Source organism: Anomaloglossus baeobatrachus, unplaced genomic scaffold (assembly GCF_048569485.1).
Source record: "Anomaloglossus baeobatrachus isolate aAnoBae1 unplaced genomic scaffold, aAnoBae1.hap1 Scaffold_936, whole genome shotgun sequence".
Classification (NCBI taxonomy): Eukaryota; Metazoa; Chordata; class Amphibia; order Anura; family Aromobatidae; genus Anomaloglossus; species Anomaloglossus baeobatrachus.
In genome coordinates this window covers 12543-27335 of record NW_027445334.1, presented here as the reverse complement: position 1 = coordinate 27335, position 14793 = coordinate 12543, and the positions used below count along the sequence as shown (strand labels likewise).

Genomic DNA, 14793 nt, shown 5'->3' with positions numbered 1-14793 from the left:
TTTAGTAGTCTGTTGGCGCCCTCTCCTGGAGGAATAGTTTGCTTGCTCTTGGACATTCTAAAAGAGAGGTCATGATAGACATTGAGCTTCTGAGCTCAATTGGGGACAGTCATGGGTGATGAATGTTTGCAACCTACTGCGAAGCCTCATACCGCAATATAAGGAACGTCAAATACTAAGAAAGGGCGGCCTATGAAAGAATTACTACTTTCAATAAGTACACTTAAACGGCTAATTGGGAATAGAAAAACTGTAAAAAGCCCTCTGAGAAAGCCCCCCTCTAACCTTTGATAGTAAGCTTTTCTGTAGTCTGCCTGTTGATGTATTTTCCGTTTGAACTGTGCACAACATGAAGAGACGGAACACTGGCGGCTTGTCACAATGCCCCCCGATGACATCACAATAGCGCTGCTGCCTAGAAAACAAGCTGCGCAGAAGAAGTTGTTCTTTGGGTGGGAGGGTGGGCTAGTGGAAGGAGGGGGCAATCTCTTTTTTTCCCGGGTGGTAGGGGGATGACAGGAGAAGGGAAGCGGGTGGTGAGAAAGGTACAGAGGGCAGGGTTTGGGGGCTGGGAAGGAAAGGGAAAAGATTAGGGTTTGGGGATGATGAAAGGGCTTTCTACGGGTAAGGATGGCAAAGGGTGGCAGTGACGGAAAGTCAGGCAACCTGTCCTGTCCGTCTTTTTGTATCGTGAATTGGAAAGACTGCAAGGGGGAGGGGAGTTGCTTGCGCCCTAAAGGAGGAGTTATTCAGATTCATTGCAGTGGGCGGCGGCTGCAAAACGCACCATTCTTCTTGTTTTGGCTCTGCAAAGCAGCCTTTTCAAGGGTTGGCTTGGGTGACAAAATGTCTTGTGTAGGCGTGGGTTTGTCTCCCTCTCGCTCTCTCTCCCCAAGATGTGTCCGGCATAGGCCAGGGTGCCACTCGAGGCCCAAACCAATTCTGGTTATCGCTTCTCGGCCTTTTGGCTAAGATCAAGTGTAGTATCTGTTCTTATCAGTTTAATATCTGATACGTCCCCTATCTGGGGACCATATATTAAATGGATTTTTAGAACAGGGAGATGGAAAAAGAGCTTGCTCTGTCCACTCCACGCATTGACCTGGTATTGCAGTACCTCCAGGAACGGTGCACCCCTTCTTAACCCAGTTTCCAAAAGCAGAACTCAATTCACCTGATTCATATTAGCCCGATTTAATGAATTGGAAGAAAGCATACGTCTTCATATGCACCTCAATTTGGCCCATTCACTTTTCACACTTCCTCCTTTTGTTTTTTATCTTTCACACTTTTGACTTTCTTTATTCATCCAAATAGCAAACTCATCACCACTCAACCTGACCAACTCGGCTATGTCCCCGTGCTGCAGTTCTCTGTCTTATCTAGATCATTTGCAATTGAATGGAATAGATCCCTTTTGGACAAAGTGGATTCACCTGCTGCTGCAGTGACCACAGGTGTGATAACATCTAGAATTGGCATCTGGTGCGATCTCTCCGCTTCCACTCCAAAGAAAGTTACCTGTTTATTCCTATCATGCATTGGTTTTTGGGGTTTTCTTTGAGTAATGATGATCTCTTTAGTAGTCTGTTGGCGCCCTCTCCTGGAGGAATAGTTTGCTTGCTCTTGGACATTCTAAAAGAGAGGTCATGATAGACATTGAGCTTCTGAGCTCAATTGGGGACAGTCATGGGTGATGAATGTTTGCAACCTACTGCGAAGCCTCATACCGCAATATAAGGAACGTCAAATACTAAGAAAGGGCGGCCTATGAAAGAATTACTACTTTCAATAAGTACACTTAAACGGCTAATTGGGAATAGAAAAACTGTAAAAAGCCCTCTGAGAAAGCCCCCCTCTAACCTTTGATAGTAAGCTTTTCTGTAGTCTGCCTGTTGATGTATTTTCCGTTTGAACTGTGCACAACATGAAGAGACGGAACACTGGCGGCTTGTCACAATGCCCCCCGATGACATCACAATAGCGCTGCTGCCTAGAAAACAAGCTGCGCAGAAGAAGTTGTTCTTTGGGTGGGAGGGTGGGCTAGTGGAAGGAGGGGGCAATCTCTTTTTTTCCCGGGTGGTAGGGGGATGACAGGAGAAGGGAAGCGGGTGGTGAGAAAGGTACAGAGGGCAGGGTTTGGGGGCTGGGAAGGAAAGGGAAAAGATTAGGGTTTGGGGATGATGAAAGGGCTTTCTACGGGTAAGGATGGCAAAGGGTGGCAGTGACGGAAAGTCAGGCAACCTGTCCTGTCCGTCTTTTTGTATCGTGAATTGGAAAGACTGCAAGGGGGAGGGGAGTTGCTTGCGCCCTAAAGGAGGAGTTATTCAGATTCATTGCAGTGGGCGGCGGCTGCAAAACGCACCATTCTTCTTGTTTTGGCTCTGCAAAGCAGCCTTTTCAAGGGTTGGCTTGGGTGACAAAATGTCTTGTGTAGGCGTGGGTTTGTCTCCCTCTCGCTCTCTCTCCCCAAGATGTGTCCGGCATAGGCCAGGGTGCCACTCGAGGCCCAAACCAATTCTGGTTATCGCTTCTCGGCCTTTTGGCTAAGATCAAGTGTAGTATCTGTTCTTATCAGTTTAATATCTGATACGTCCCCTATCTGGGGACCATATATTAAATGGATTTTTAGAACAGGGAGATGGAAAAAGAGCTTGCTCTGTCCACTCCACGCATTGACCTGGTATTGCAGTACCTCCAGGAACGGTGCACCCCTTCTTAACCCAGTTTCCAAAAGCAGAACTCAATTCACCTGATTCATATTAGCCCGATTTAATGAATTGGAAGAAAGCATACGTCTTCATATGCACCTCAATTTGGCCCATTCACTTTTCACACTTCCTCCTTTTGTTTTTTATCTTTCACACTTTTGACTTTCTTTATTCATCCAAATAGCAAACTCATCACCACTCAACCTGACCAACTCGGCTATGTCCCCGTGCTGCAGTTCTCTGTCTTATCTAGATCATTTGCAATTGAATGGAATAGATCCCTTTTGGACAAAGTGGATTCACCTGCTGCTGCAGTGACCACAGGTGTGATAACATCTAGAATTGGCATCTGGTGCGATCTCTCCGCTTCCACTCCAAAGAAAGTTACCTGTTTATTCCTATCATGCATTGGTTTTTGGGGTTTTCTTTGAGTAATGATGATCTCTTTAGTAGTCTGTTGGCGCCCTCTCCTGGAGGAATAGTTTGCTTGCTCTTGGACATTCTAAAAGAGAGGTCATGATAGACATTGAGCTTCTGAGCTCAATTGGGGACAGTCATGGGTGATGAATGTTTGCAACCTACTGCGAAGCCTCATACCGCAATATAAGGAACGTCAAATACTAAGAAAGGGCGGCCTATGAAAGAATTACTACTTTCAATAAGTACACTTAAACGGCTAATTGGGAATAGAAAAACTGTAAAAAGCCCTCTGAGAAAGCCCCCCTCTAACCTTTGATAGTAAGCTTTTCTGTAGTCTGCCTGTTGATGTATTTTCCGTTTGAACTGTGCACAACATGAAGAGACGGAACACTGGCGGCTTGTCACAATGCCCCCCGATGACATCACAATAGCGCTGCTGCCTAGAAAACAAGCTGCGCAGAAGAAGTTGTTCTTTGGGTGGGAGGGTGGGCTAGTGGAAGGAGGGGGCAATCTCTTTTTTTCCCGGGTGGTAGGGGGATGACAGGAGAAGGGAAGCGGGTGGTGAGAAAGGTACAGAGGGCAGGGTTTGGGGGCTGGGAAGGAAAGGGAAAAGATTAGGGTTTGGGGATGATGAAAGGGCTTTCTACGGGTAAGGATGGCAAAGGGTGGCAGTGACGGAAAGTCAGGCAACCTGTCCTGTCCGTCTTTTTGTATCGTGAATTGGAAAGACTGCAAGGGGGAGGGGAGTTGCTTGCGCCCTAAAGGAGGAGTTATTCAGATTCATTGCAGTGGGCGGCGGCTGCAAAACGCACCATTCTTCTTGTTTTGGCTCTGCAAAGCAGCCTTTTCAAGGGTTGGCTTGGGTGACAAAATGTCTTGTGTAGGCGTGGGTTTGTCTCCCTCTCGCTCTCTCTCCCCAAGATGTGTCCGGCATAGGCCAGGGTGCCACTCGAGGCCCAAACCAATTCTGGTTATCGCTTCTCGGCCTTTTGGCTAAGATCAAGTGTAGTATCTGTTCTTATCAGTTTAATATCTGATACGTCCCCTATCTGGGGACCATATATTAAATGGATTTTTAGAACAGGGAGATGGAAAAAGAGCTTGCTCTGTCCACTCCACGCATTGACCTGGTATTGCAGTACCTCCAGGAACGGTGCACCCCTTCTTAACCCAGTTTCCAAAAGCAGAACTCAATTCACCTGATTCATATTAGCCCGATTTAATGAATTGGAAGAAAGCATACGTCTTCATATGCACCTCAATTTGGCCCATTCACTTTTCACACTTCCTCCTTTTGTTTTTTATCTTTCACACTTTTGACTTTCTTTATTCATCCAAATAGCAAACTCATCACCACTCAACCTGACCAACTCGGCTATGTCCCCGTGCTGCAGTTCTCTGTCTTATCTAGATCATTTGCAATTGAATGGAATAGATCCCTTTTGGACAAAGTGGATTCACCTGCTGCTGCAGTGACCACAGGTGTGATAACATCTAGAATTGGCATCTGGTGCGATCTCTCCGCTTCCACTCCAAAGAAAGTTACCTGTTTATTCCTATCATGCATTGGTTTTTGGGGTTTTCTTTGAGTAATGATGATCTCTTTAGTAGTCTGTTGGCGCCCTCTCCTGGAGGAATAGTTTGCTTGCTCTTGGACATTCTAAAAGAGAGGTCATGATAGACATTGAGCTTCTGAGCTCAATTGGGGACAGTCATGGGTGATGAATGTTTGCAACCTACTGCGAAGCCTCATACCGCAATATAAGGAACGTCAAATACTAAGAAAGGGCGGCCTATGAAAGAATTACTACTTTCAATAAGTACACTTAAACGGCTAATTGGGAATAGAAAAACTGTAAAAAGCCCTCTGAGAAAGCCCCCCTCTAACCTTTGATAGTAAGCTTTTCTGTAGTCTGCCTGTTGATGTATTTTCCGTTTGAACTGTGCACAACATGAAGAGACGGAACACTGGCGGCTTGTCACAATGCCCCCCGATGACATCACAATAGCGCTGCTGCCTAGAAAACAAGCTGCGCAGAAGAAGTTGTTCTTTGGGTGGGAGGGTGGGCTAGTGGAAGGAGGGGGCAATCTCTTTTTTTCCCGGGTGGTAGGGGGATGACAGGAGAAGGGAAGCGGGTGGTGAGAAAGGTACAGAGGGCAGGGTTTGGGGGCTGGGAAGGAAAGGGAAAAGATTAGGGTTTGGGGATGATGAAAGGGCTTTCTACGGGTAAGGATGGCAAAGGGTGGCAGTGACGGAAAGTCAGGCAACCTGTCCTGTCCGTCTTTTTGTATCGTGAATTGGAAAGACTGCAAGGGGGAGGGGAGTTGCTTGCGCCCTAAAGGAGGAGTTATTCAGATTCATTGCAGTGGGCGGCGGCTGCAAAACGCACCATTCTTCTTGTTTTGGCTCTGCAAAGCAGCCTTTTCAAGGGTTGGCTTGGGTGACAAAATGTCTTGTGTAGGCGTGGGTTTGTCTCCCTCTCGCTCTCTCTCCCCAAGATGTGTCCGGCATAGGCCAGGGTGCCACTCGAGGCCCAAACCAATTCTGGTTATCGCTTCTCGGCCTTTTGGCTAAGATCAAGTGTAGTATCTGTTCTTATCAGTTTAATATCTGATACGTCCCCTATCTGGGGACCATATATTAAATGGATTTTTAGAACAGGGAGATGGAAAAAGAGCTTGCTCTGTCCACTCCACGCATTGACCTGGTATTGCAGTACCTCCAGGAACGGTGCACCCCTTCTTAACCCAGTTTCCAAAAGCAGAACTCAATTCACCTGATTCATATTAGCCCGATTTAATGAATTGGAAGAAAGCATACGTCTTCATATGCACCTCAATTTGGCCCATTCACTTTTCACACTTCCTCCTTTTGTTTTTTATCTTTCACACTTTTGACTTTCTTTATTCATCCAAATAGCAAACTCATCACCACTCAACCTGACCAACTCGGCTATGTCCCCGTGCTGCAGTTCTCTGTCTTATCTAGATCATTTGCAATTGAATGGAATAGATCCCTTTTGGACAAAGTGGATTCACCTGCTGCTGCAGTGACCACAGGTGTGATAACATCTAGAATTGGCATCTGGTGCGATCTCTCCGCTTCCACTCCAAAGAAAGTTACCTGTTTATTCCTATCATGCATTGGTTTTTGGGGTTTTCTTTGAGTAATGATGATCTCTTTAGTAGTCTGTTGGCGCCCTCTCCTGGAGGAATAGTTTGCTTGCTCTTGGACATTCTAAAAGAGAGGTCATGATAGACATTGAGCTTCTGAGCTCAATTGGGGACAGTCATGGGTGATGAATGTTTGCAACCTACTGCGAAGCCTCATACCGCAATATAAGGAACGTCAAATACTAAGAAAGGGCGGCCTATGAAAGAATTACTACTTTCAATAAGTACACTTAAACGGCTAATTGGGAATAGAAAAACTGTAAAAAGCCCTCTGAGAAAGCCCCCCTCTAACCTTTGATAGTAAGCTTTTCTGTAGTCTGCCTGTTGATGTATTTTCCGTTTGAACTGTGCACAACATGAAGAGACGGAACACTGGCGGCTTGTCACAATGCCCCCCGATGACATCACAATAGCGCTGCTGCCTAGAAAACAAGCTGCGCAGAAGAAGTTGTTCTTTGGGTGGGAGGGTGGGCTAGTGGAAGGAGGGGGCAATCTCTTTTTTTCCCGGGTGGTAGGGGGATGACAGGAGAAGGGAAGCGGGTGGTGAGAAAGGTACAGAGGGCAGGGTTTGGGGGCTGGGAAGGAAAGGGAAAAGATTAGGGTTTGGGGATGATGAAAGGGCTTTCTACGGGTAAGGATGGCAAAGGGTGGCAGTGACGGAAAGTCAGGCAACCTGTCCTGTCCGTCTTTTTGTATCGTGAATTGGAAAGACTGCAAGGGGGAGGGGAGTTGCTTGCGCCCTAAAGGAGGAGTTATTCAGATTCATTGCAGTGGGCGGCGGCTGCAAAACGCACCATTCTTCTTGTTTTGGCTCTGCAAAGCAGCCTTTTCAAGGGTTGGCTTGGGTGACAAAATGTCTTGTGTAGGCGTGGGTTTGTCTCCCTCTCGCTCTCTCTCCCCAAGATGTGTCCGGCATAGGCCAGGGTGCCACTCGAGGCCCAAACCAATTCTGGTTATCGCTTCTCGGCCTTTTGGCTAAGATCAAGTGTAGTATCTGTTCTTATCAGTTTAATATCTGATACGTCCCCTATCTGGGGACCATATATTAAATGGATTTTTAGAACAGGGAGATGGAAAAAGAGCTTGCTCTGTCCACTCCACGCATTGACCTGGTATTGCAGTACCTCCAGGAACGGTGCACCCCTTCTTAACCCAGTTTCCAAAAGCAGAACTCAATTCACCTGATTCATATTAGCCCGATTTAATGAATTGGAAGAAAGCATACGTCTTCATATGCACCTCAATTTGGCCCATTCACTTTTCACACTTCCTCCTTTTGTTTTTTATCTTTCACACTTTTGACTTTCTTTATTCATCCAAATAGCAAACTCATCACCACTCAACCTGACCAACTCGGCTATGTCCCCGTGCTGCAGTTCTCTGTCTTATCTAGATCATTTGCAATTGAATGGAATAGATCCCTTTTGGACAAAGTGGATTCACCTGCTGCTGCAGTGACCACAGGTGTGATAACATCTAGAATTGGCATCTGGTGCGATCTCTCCGCTTCCACTCCAAAGAAAGTTACCTGTTTATTCCTATCATGCATTGGTTTTTGGGGTTTTCTTTGAGTAATGATGATCTCTTTAGTAGTCTGTTGGCGCCCTCTCCTGGAGGAATAGTTTGCTTGCTCTTGGACATTCTAAAAGAGAGGTCATGATAGACATTGAGCTTCTGAGCTCAATTGGGGACAGTCATGGGTGATGAATGTTTGCAACCTACTGCGAAGCCTCATACCGCAATATAAGGAACGTCAAATACTAAGAAAGGGCGGCCTATGAAAGAATTACTACTTTCAATAAGTACACTTAAACGGCTAATTGGGAATAGAAAAACTGTAAAAAGCCCTCTGAGAAAGCCCCCCTCTAACCTTTGATAGTAAGCTTTTCTGTAGTCTGCCTGTTGATGTATTTTCCGTTTGAACTGTGCACAACATGAAGAGACGGAACACTGGCGGCTTGTCACAATGCCCCCCGATGACATCACAATAGCGCTGCTGCCTAGAAAACAAGCTGCGCAGAAGAAGTTGTTCTTTGGGTGGGAGGGTGGGCTAGTGGAAGGAGGGGGCAATCTCTTTTTTTCCCGGGTGGTAGGGGGATGACAGGAGAAGGGAAGCGGGTGGTGAGAAAGGTACAGAGGGCAGGGTTTGGGGGCTGGGAAGGAAAGGGAAAAGATTAGGGTTTGGGGATGATGAAAGGGCTTTCTACGGGTAAGGATGGCAAAGGGTGGCAGTGACGGAAAGTCAGGCAACCTGTCCTGTCCGTCTTTTTGTATCGTGAATTGGAAAGACTGCAAGGGGGAGGGGAGTTGCTTGCGCCCTAAAGGAGGAGTTATTCAGATTCATTGCAGTGGGCGGCGGCTGCAAAACGCACCATTCTTCTTGTTTTGGCTCTGCAAAGCAGCCTTTTCAAGGGTTGGCTTGGGTGACAAAATGTCTTGTGTAGGCGTGGGTTTGTCTCCCTCTCGCTCTCTCTCCCCAAGATGTGTCCGGCATAGGCCAGGGTGCCACTCGAGGCCCAAACCAATTCTGGTTATCGCTTCTCGGCCTTTTGGCTAAGATCAAGTGTAGTATCTGTTCTTATCGCTTCTCGGCCTTTTGGCTAAGATCAAGTGTAGTATCTGTGAGGCTCGGCAGATGCAATGCACACTGGAAGGTTGCGCTTGCTAGTACTCTTGATGTATAGTATATTCATCTAGAGGAAAACATGGCCCTACCAGGATCGAGGCTATTAGACTGAGTAAGTGTGGGGGCTATGGTGCAATGTGCCCCAGGACTGACGACCCTGGAGTGAGTCTGAGCTTGCTGGCTTGGGACCCCGGCGAGCCTTGGGCTCTGTAGCACACCGTACCTTGCCCTTTCATACTTTCTGAGCATATTGCTCTATCCCGGCCTTCTGGCTAGGAAGGAAAATTTTTATAATCATGGTCGGAGGTCCGTTCAGCTTTGGGCTCAGAAACCAACACCCGGTTGGAGGTCCGGGTCAGCTTCGGCTGAGAAACCAACACCCGGTTGGAGGTCTGGGTCAGCTTCGGCTGAGAAACCAACACCCGGTTGGAGGTCCGGGTCAGCTTCGGCTGAGAAACCAACACCCGGTTGGAGGTCCGGTTAGCCTTGGGCTGAGAAACCAACACCGGTTGACGGTCCGGGCAGTTTCGGCTGCGAAACCAACAACTAGTAGCTCTCTACTCCACTTGGGTAAGATGCCTGGGTGGATGCTGGGAGCAACGACAAGGCTCAACCAGGCTTCGGCTTGGGGGAGCACCGAAGATCCCTGACCCTTGCTGTGGCCTTCTGGCTCGGAGGGACGGGGTTGATTTTTGGGGACCCTCTCCTCACGGAGGGGTCCACACGAATCCTAGCCTTTGCACTGTTTTTGGTGTGACTTCGGTCATGCATTTTTTGCGGTGCTTTGGAAAGCTTCATTAAATCAAAAATCTGTTCTTATCAGTTTAATATCTGATACGTCCCCTATCTGGGGACCATATATTAAATGGATTTTTAGAACAGGGAGATGGAAAAAGAGCTTGCTCTGTCCACTCCACGCATTGACCTGGTATTGCAGTACCTCCAGGAACGGTGCACCCCTTCTTAACCCAGTTTCCAAAAGCAGAACTCAATTCACCTGATTCATATTAGCCCGATTTAATGAATTGGAAGAAAGCATACGTCTTCATATGCACCTCAATTTGGCCCATTCACTTTTCACACTTCCTCCTTTTGTTTTTTATCTTTCACACTTTTGACTTTCTTTATTCATCCAAATAGCAAACTCATCACCACTCAACCTGACCAACTCGGCTATGTCCCCGTGCTGCAGTTCTCTGTCTTATCTAGATCATTTGCAATTGAATGGAATAGATCCCTTTTGGACAAAGTGGATTCACCTGCTGCTGCAGTGACCACAGGTGTGATAACATCTAGAATTGGCATCTGGTGCGATCTCTCCGCTTCCACTCCAAAGAAAGTTACCTGTTTATTCCTATCATGCATTGGTTTTTGGGGTTTTCTTTGAGTAATGATGATCTCTTTAGTAGTCTGTTGGCGCCCTCTCCTGGAGGAATAGTTTGCTTGCTCTTGGACATTCTAAAAGAGAGGTCATGATAGACATTGAGCTTCTGAGCTCAATTGGGGACAGTCATGGGTGATGAATGTTTGCAACCTACTGCGAAGCCTCATACCGCAATATAAGGAACGTCAAATACTAAGAAAGGGCGGCCTATGAAAGAATTACTACTTTCAATAAGTACACTTAAACGGCTAATTGGGAATAGAAAAACTGTAAAAAGCCCTCTGAGAAAGCCCCCCTCTAACCTTTGATAGTAAGCTTTTCTGTAGTCTGCCTGTTGATGTATTTTCCGTTTGAACTGTGCACAACATGAAGAGACGGAACACTGGCGGCTTGTCACAATGCCCCCCGATGACATCACAATAGCGCTGCTGCCTAGAAAACAAGCTGCGCAGAAGAAGTTGTTCTTTGGGTGGGAGGGTGGGCTAGTGGAAGGAGGGGGCAATCTCTTTTTTTCCCGGGTGGTAGGGGGATGACAGGAGAAGGGAAGCGGGTGGTGAGAAAGGTACAGAGGGCAGGGTTTGGGGGCTGGGAAGGAAAGGGAAAAGATTAGGGTTTGGGGATGATGAAAGGGCTTTCTACGGGTAAGGATGGCAAAGGGTGGCAGTGACGGAAAGTCAGGCAACCTGTCCTGTCCGTCTTTTTGTATCGTGAATTGGAAAGACTGCAAGGGGGAGGGGAGTTGCTTGCGCCCTAAAGGAGGAGTTATTCAGATTCATTGCAGTGGGCGGCGGCTGCAAAACGCACCATTCTTCTTGTTTTGGCTCTGCAAAGCAGCCTTTTCAAGGGTTGGCTTGGGTGACAAAATGTCTTGTGTAGGCGTGGGTTTGTCTCCCTCTCGCTCTCTCTCCCTAAGATGTGTCCGGCATAGGCCAGGGTGCCACTCGAGGCCCAAACCAATTCTGGTTATCGCTTCTCGGCCTTTTGGCTAAGATCAAGTGTAGTATCTGTTCTTATCAGTTTAATATCTGATACGTCCCCTATCTGGGGACCATATATTAAATGGATTTTTAGAACAGGGAGATGGAAAAAGAGCTTGCTCTGTCCACTCCACGCATTGACCTGGTATTGCAGTACCTCCAGGAACGGTGCACCCCTTCTTAACCCAGTTTCCAAAAGCAGAACTCAATTCACCTGATTCATATTAGCCCGATTTAATGAATTGGAAGAAAGCATACGTCTTCATATGCACCTCAATTTGGCCCATTCACTTTTCACACTTCCTCCTTTTGTTTTTTATCTTTCACACTTTTGACTTTCTTTATTCATCCAAATAGCAAACTCATCACCACTCAACCTGACCAACTCGGCTATGTCCCCGTGCTGCAGTTCTCTGTCTTATCTAGATCATTTGCAATTGAATGGAATAGATCCCTTTTGGACAAAGTGGATTCACCTGCTGCTGCAGTGACCACAGGTGTGATAACATCTAGAATTGGCATCTGGTGCGATCTCTCCGCTTCCACTCCAAAGAAAGTTACCTGTTTATTCCTATCATGCATTGGTTTTTGGGGTTTTCTTTGAGTAATGATGATCTCTTTAGTAGTCTGTTGGCGCCCTCTCCTGGAGGAATAGTTTGCTTGCTCTTGGACATTCTAAAAGAGAGGTCATGATAGACATTGAGCTTCTGAGCTCAATTGGGGACAGTCATGGGTGATGAATGTTTGCAACCTACTGCGAAGCCTCATACCGCAATATAAGGAACGTCAAATACTAAGAAAGGGCGGCCTATGAAAGAATTACTACTTTCAATAAGTACACTTAAACGGCTAATTGGGAATAGAAAAACTGTAAAAAGCCCTCTGAGAAAGCCCCCCTCTAACCTTTGATAGTAAGCTTTTCTGTAGTCTGCCTGTTGATGTATTTTCCGTTTGAACTGTGCACAACATGAAGAGACGGAACACTGGCGGCTTGTCACAATGCCCCCCGATGACATCACAATAGCGCTGCTGCCTAGAAAACAAGCTGCGCAGAAGAAGTTGTTCTTTGGGTGGGAGGGTGGGCTAGTGGAAGGAGGGGGCAATCTCTTTTTTTCCCGGGTGGTAGGGGGATGACAGGAGAAGGGAAGCGGGTGGTGAGAAAGGTACAGAGGGCAGGGTTTGGGGGCTGGGAAGGAAAGGGAAAAGATTAGGGTTTGGGGATGATGAAAGGGCTTTCTACGGGTAAGGATGGCAAAGGGTGGCAGTGACGGAAAGTCAGGCAACCTGTCCTGTCCGTCTTTTTGTATCGTGAATTGGAAAGACTGCAAGGGGGAGGGGAGTTGCTTGCGCCCTAAAGGAGGAGTTATTCAGATTCATTGCAGTGGGCGGCGGCTGCAAAACGCACCATTCTTCTTGTTTTGGCTCTGCAAAGCAGCCTTTTCAAGGGTTGGCTTGGGTGACAAAATGTCTTGTGTAGGCGTGGGTTTGTCTCCCTCTCGCTCTCTCTCCCCAAGATGTGTCCGGCATAGGCCAGGGTGCCACTCGAGGCCCAAACCAATTCTGGTTATCGCTTCTCGGCCTTTTGGCTAAGATCAAGTGTAGTATCTGTTCTTATCAGTTTAATATCTGATACGTCCCCTATCTGGGGACCATATATTAAATGGATTTTTAGAACAGGGAGATGGAAAAAGAGCTTGCTCTGTCCACTCCACGCATTGACCTGGTATTGCAGTACCTCCAGGAACGGTGCACCCCTTCTTAACCCAGTTTCCAAAAGCAGAACTCAATTCACCTGATTCATATTAGCCCGATTTAATGAATTGGAAGAAAGCATACGTCTTCATATGCACCTCAATTTGGCCCATTCACTTTTCACACTTCCTCCTTTTGTTTTTTATCTTTCACACTTTTGACTTTCTTTATTCATCCAAATAGCAAACTCATCACCACTCAACCTGACCAACTCGGCTATGTCCCCGTGCTGCAGTTCTCTGTCTTATCTAGATCATTTGCAATTGAATGGAATAGATCCCTTTTGGACAAAGTGGATTCACCTGCTGCTGCAGTGACCACAGGTGTGATAACATCTAGAATTGGCATCTGGTGCGATCTCTCCGCTTCCACTCCAAAGAAAGTTACCTGTTTATTCCTATCATGCATTGGTTTTTGGGGTTTTCTTTGAGTAATGATGATCTCTTTAGTAGTCTGTTGGCGCCCTCTCCTGGAGGAATAGTTTGCTTGCTCTTGGACATTCTAAAAGAGAGGTCATGATAGACATTGAGCTTCTGAGCTCAATTGGGGACAGTCATGGGTGATGAATGTTTGCAACCTACTGCGAAGCCTCATACCGCAATATAAGGAACGTCAAATACTAAGAAAGGGCGGCCTATGAAAGAATTACTACTTTCAATAAGTACACTTAAACGGCTAATTGGGAATAGAAAAACTGTAAAAAGCCCTCTGAGAAAGCCCCCCTCTAACCTTTGATAGTAAGCTTTTCTGTAGTCTGCCTGTTGATGTATTTTCCGTTTGAACTGTGCACAACATGAAGAGACGGAACACTGGCGGCTTGTCACAATGCCCCCCGATGACATCACAATAGCGCTGCTGCCTAGAAAACAAGCTGCGCAGAAGAAGTTGTTCTTTGGGTGGGAGGGTGGGCTAGTGGAAGGAGGGGGCAATCTCTTTTTTTCCCGGGTGGTAGGGGGATGACAGGAGAAGGGAAGCGGGTGGTGAGAAAGGTACAGAGGGCAGGGTTTGGGGGCTGGGAAGGAAAGGGAAAAGATTAGGGTTTGGGGATGATGAAAGGGCTTTCTACGGGTAAGGATGGCAAAGGGTGGCAGTGACGGAAAGTCAGGCAACCTGTCCTGTCCGTCTTTTTGTATCGTGAATTGGAAAGACTGCAAGGGGGAGGGGAGTTGCTTGCGCCCTAAAGGAGGAGTTATTCAGATTCATTGCAGTGGGCGGCGGCTGCAAAACGCACCATTCTTCTTGTTTTGGCTCTGCAAAGCAGCCTTTTCAAGGGTTGGCTTGGGTGACAAAATGTCTTGTGTAGGCGTGGGTTTGTCTCCCTCTCGCTCTCTCTCCCCAAGATGTGTCCGGCATAGGCCAGGGTGCCACTCGAGGCCCAAACCAATTCTGGTTATCGCTTCTCGGCCTTTTGGCTAAGATCAAGTGTAGTATCTGTTCTTATCAGTTTAATATCTGATACGTCCCCTATCTGGGGACCATATATTAAATGGATTTTTAGAACAGGGAGATGGAAAAAGAGCTTGCTCTGTCCACTCCACGCATTGACCTGGTATTGCAGTACCTCCAGGAACGGTGCACCCCTTCTTAACCCAGTTTCCAAAAGCAGAACTCAATTCACCTGATTCATATTAGCCCGATTTAATGAATTGGAAGAAAGCATACGTCTTCATATGCACCTCAATTTGGCCCATTCACTTTTCACACTTCCTCCTTTTGTTTTTTATCTTTCACACTTTTGACTTTCTTTAT

At 46.9% G+C, this 14793-nt stretch overlaps 9 non-coding genes and 1 pseudogene across 9 annotated transcripts; all 10 read left to right on the top strand.

The window, feature by feature from the left end:
• Positions 1 to 948: 948 nt before the first annotated feature.
• LOC142289446 (U2 spliceosomal RNA) lies at positions 949 to 1139 on the top strand. The gene has a single exon (XR_012749928.1). It is a non-coding gene; the product is annotated as a U2 spliceosomal RNA (small nuclear RNA).
• A 1387-nt stretch (positions 1140 to 2526) lies between these two features.
• On the top strand, positions 2527 to 2717 carry LOC142289444 (U2 spliceosomal RNA). Its single transcript, XR_012749926.1, has one exon. It is a non-coding gene; the product is annotated as a U2 spliceosomal RNA (small nuclear RNA).
• A 1387-nt stretch (positions 2718 to 4104) lies between these two features.
• LOC142289443 (U2 spliceosomal RNA) lies at positions 4105 to 4295 on the top strand. The gene has a single exon (XR_012749925.1). It is a non-coding gene; the product is annotated as a U2 spliceosomal RNA (small nuclear RNA).
• A 1387-nt stretch (positions 4296 to 5682) lies between these two features.
• On the top strand, positions 5683 to 5873 carry LOC142289442 (U2 spliceosomal RNA). Its single transcript, XR_012749924.1, has one exon. It is a non-coding gene; the product is annotated as a U2 spliceosomal RNA (small nuclear RNA).
• Positions 5874 to 7260: 1387 nt separating this feature from the next.
• Positions 7261 to 7451, top strand: LOC142289441 (U2 spliceosomal RNA). The gene has a single exon (XR_012749923.1). It is a non-coding gene; the product is annotated as a U2 spliceosomal RNA (small nuclear RNA).
• A 1387-nt stretch (positions 7452 to 8838) lies between these two features.
• On the top strand, positions 8839 to 9014 carry LOC142289461 (U2 spliceosomal RNA; annotated as a pseudogene).
• A 686-nt stretch (positions 9015 to 9700) lies between these two features.
• LOC142289459 (U2 spliceosomal RNA) lies at positions 9701 to 9893 on the top strand. Its single transcript, XR_012749940.1, has one exon. It is a non-coding gene; the product is annotated as a U2 spliceosomal RNA (small nuclear RNA).
• A 1387-nt stretch (positions 9894 to 11280) lies between these two features.
• On the top strand, positions 11281 to 11471 carry LOC142289440 (U2 spliceosomal RNA). Its single transcript, XR_012749922.1, has one exon. It is a non-coding gene; the product is annotated as a U2 spliceosomal RNA (small nuclear RNA).
• A 1387-nt stretch (positions 11472 to 12858) lies between these two features.
• LOC142289439 (U2 spliceosomal RNA) lies at positions 12859 to 13049 on the top strand. The gene has a single exon (XR_012749921.1). It is a non-coding gene; the product is annotated as a U2 spliceosomal RNA (small nuclear RNA).
• Positions 13050 to 14436: 1387 nt separating this feature from the next.
• Positions 14437 to 14627, top strand: LOC142289438 (U2 spliceosomal RNA). Its single transcript, XR_012749920.1, has one exon. It is a non-coding gene; the product is annotated as a U2 spliceosomal RNA (small nuclear RNA).
• The last annotated feature ends 166 nt before the right edge of the window (positions 14628 to 14793 follow it).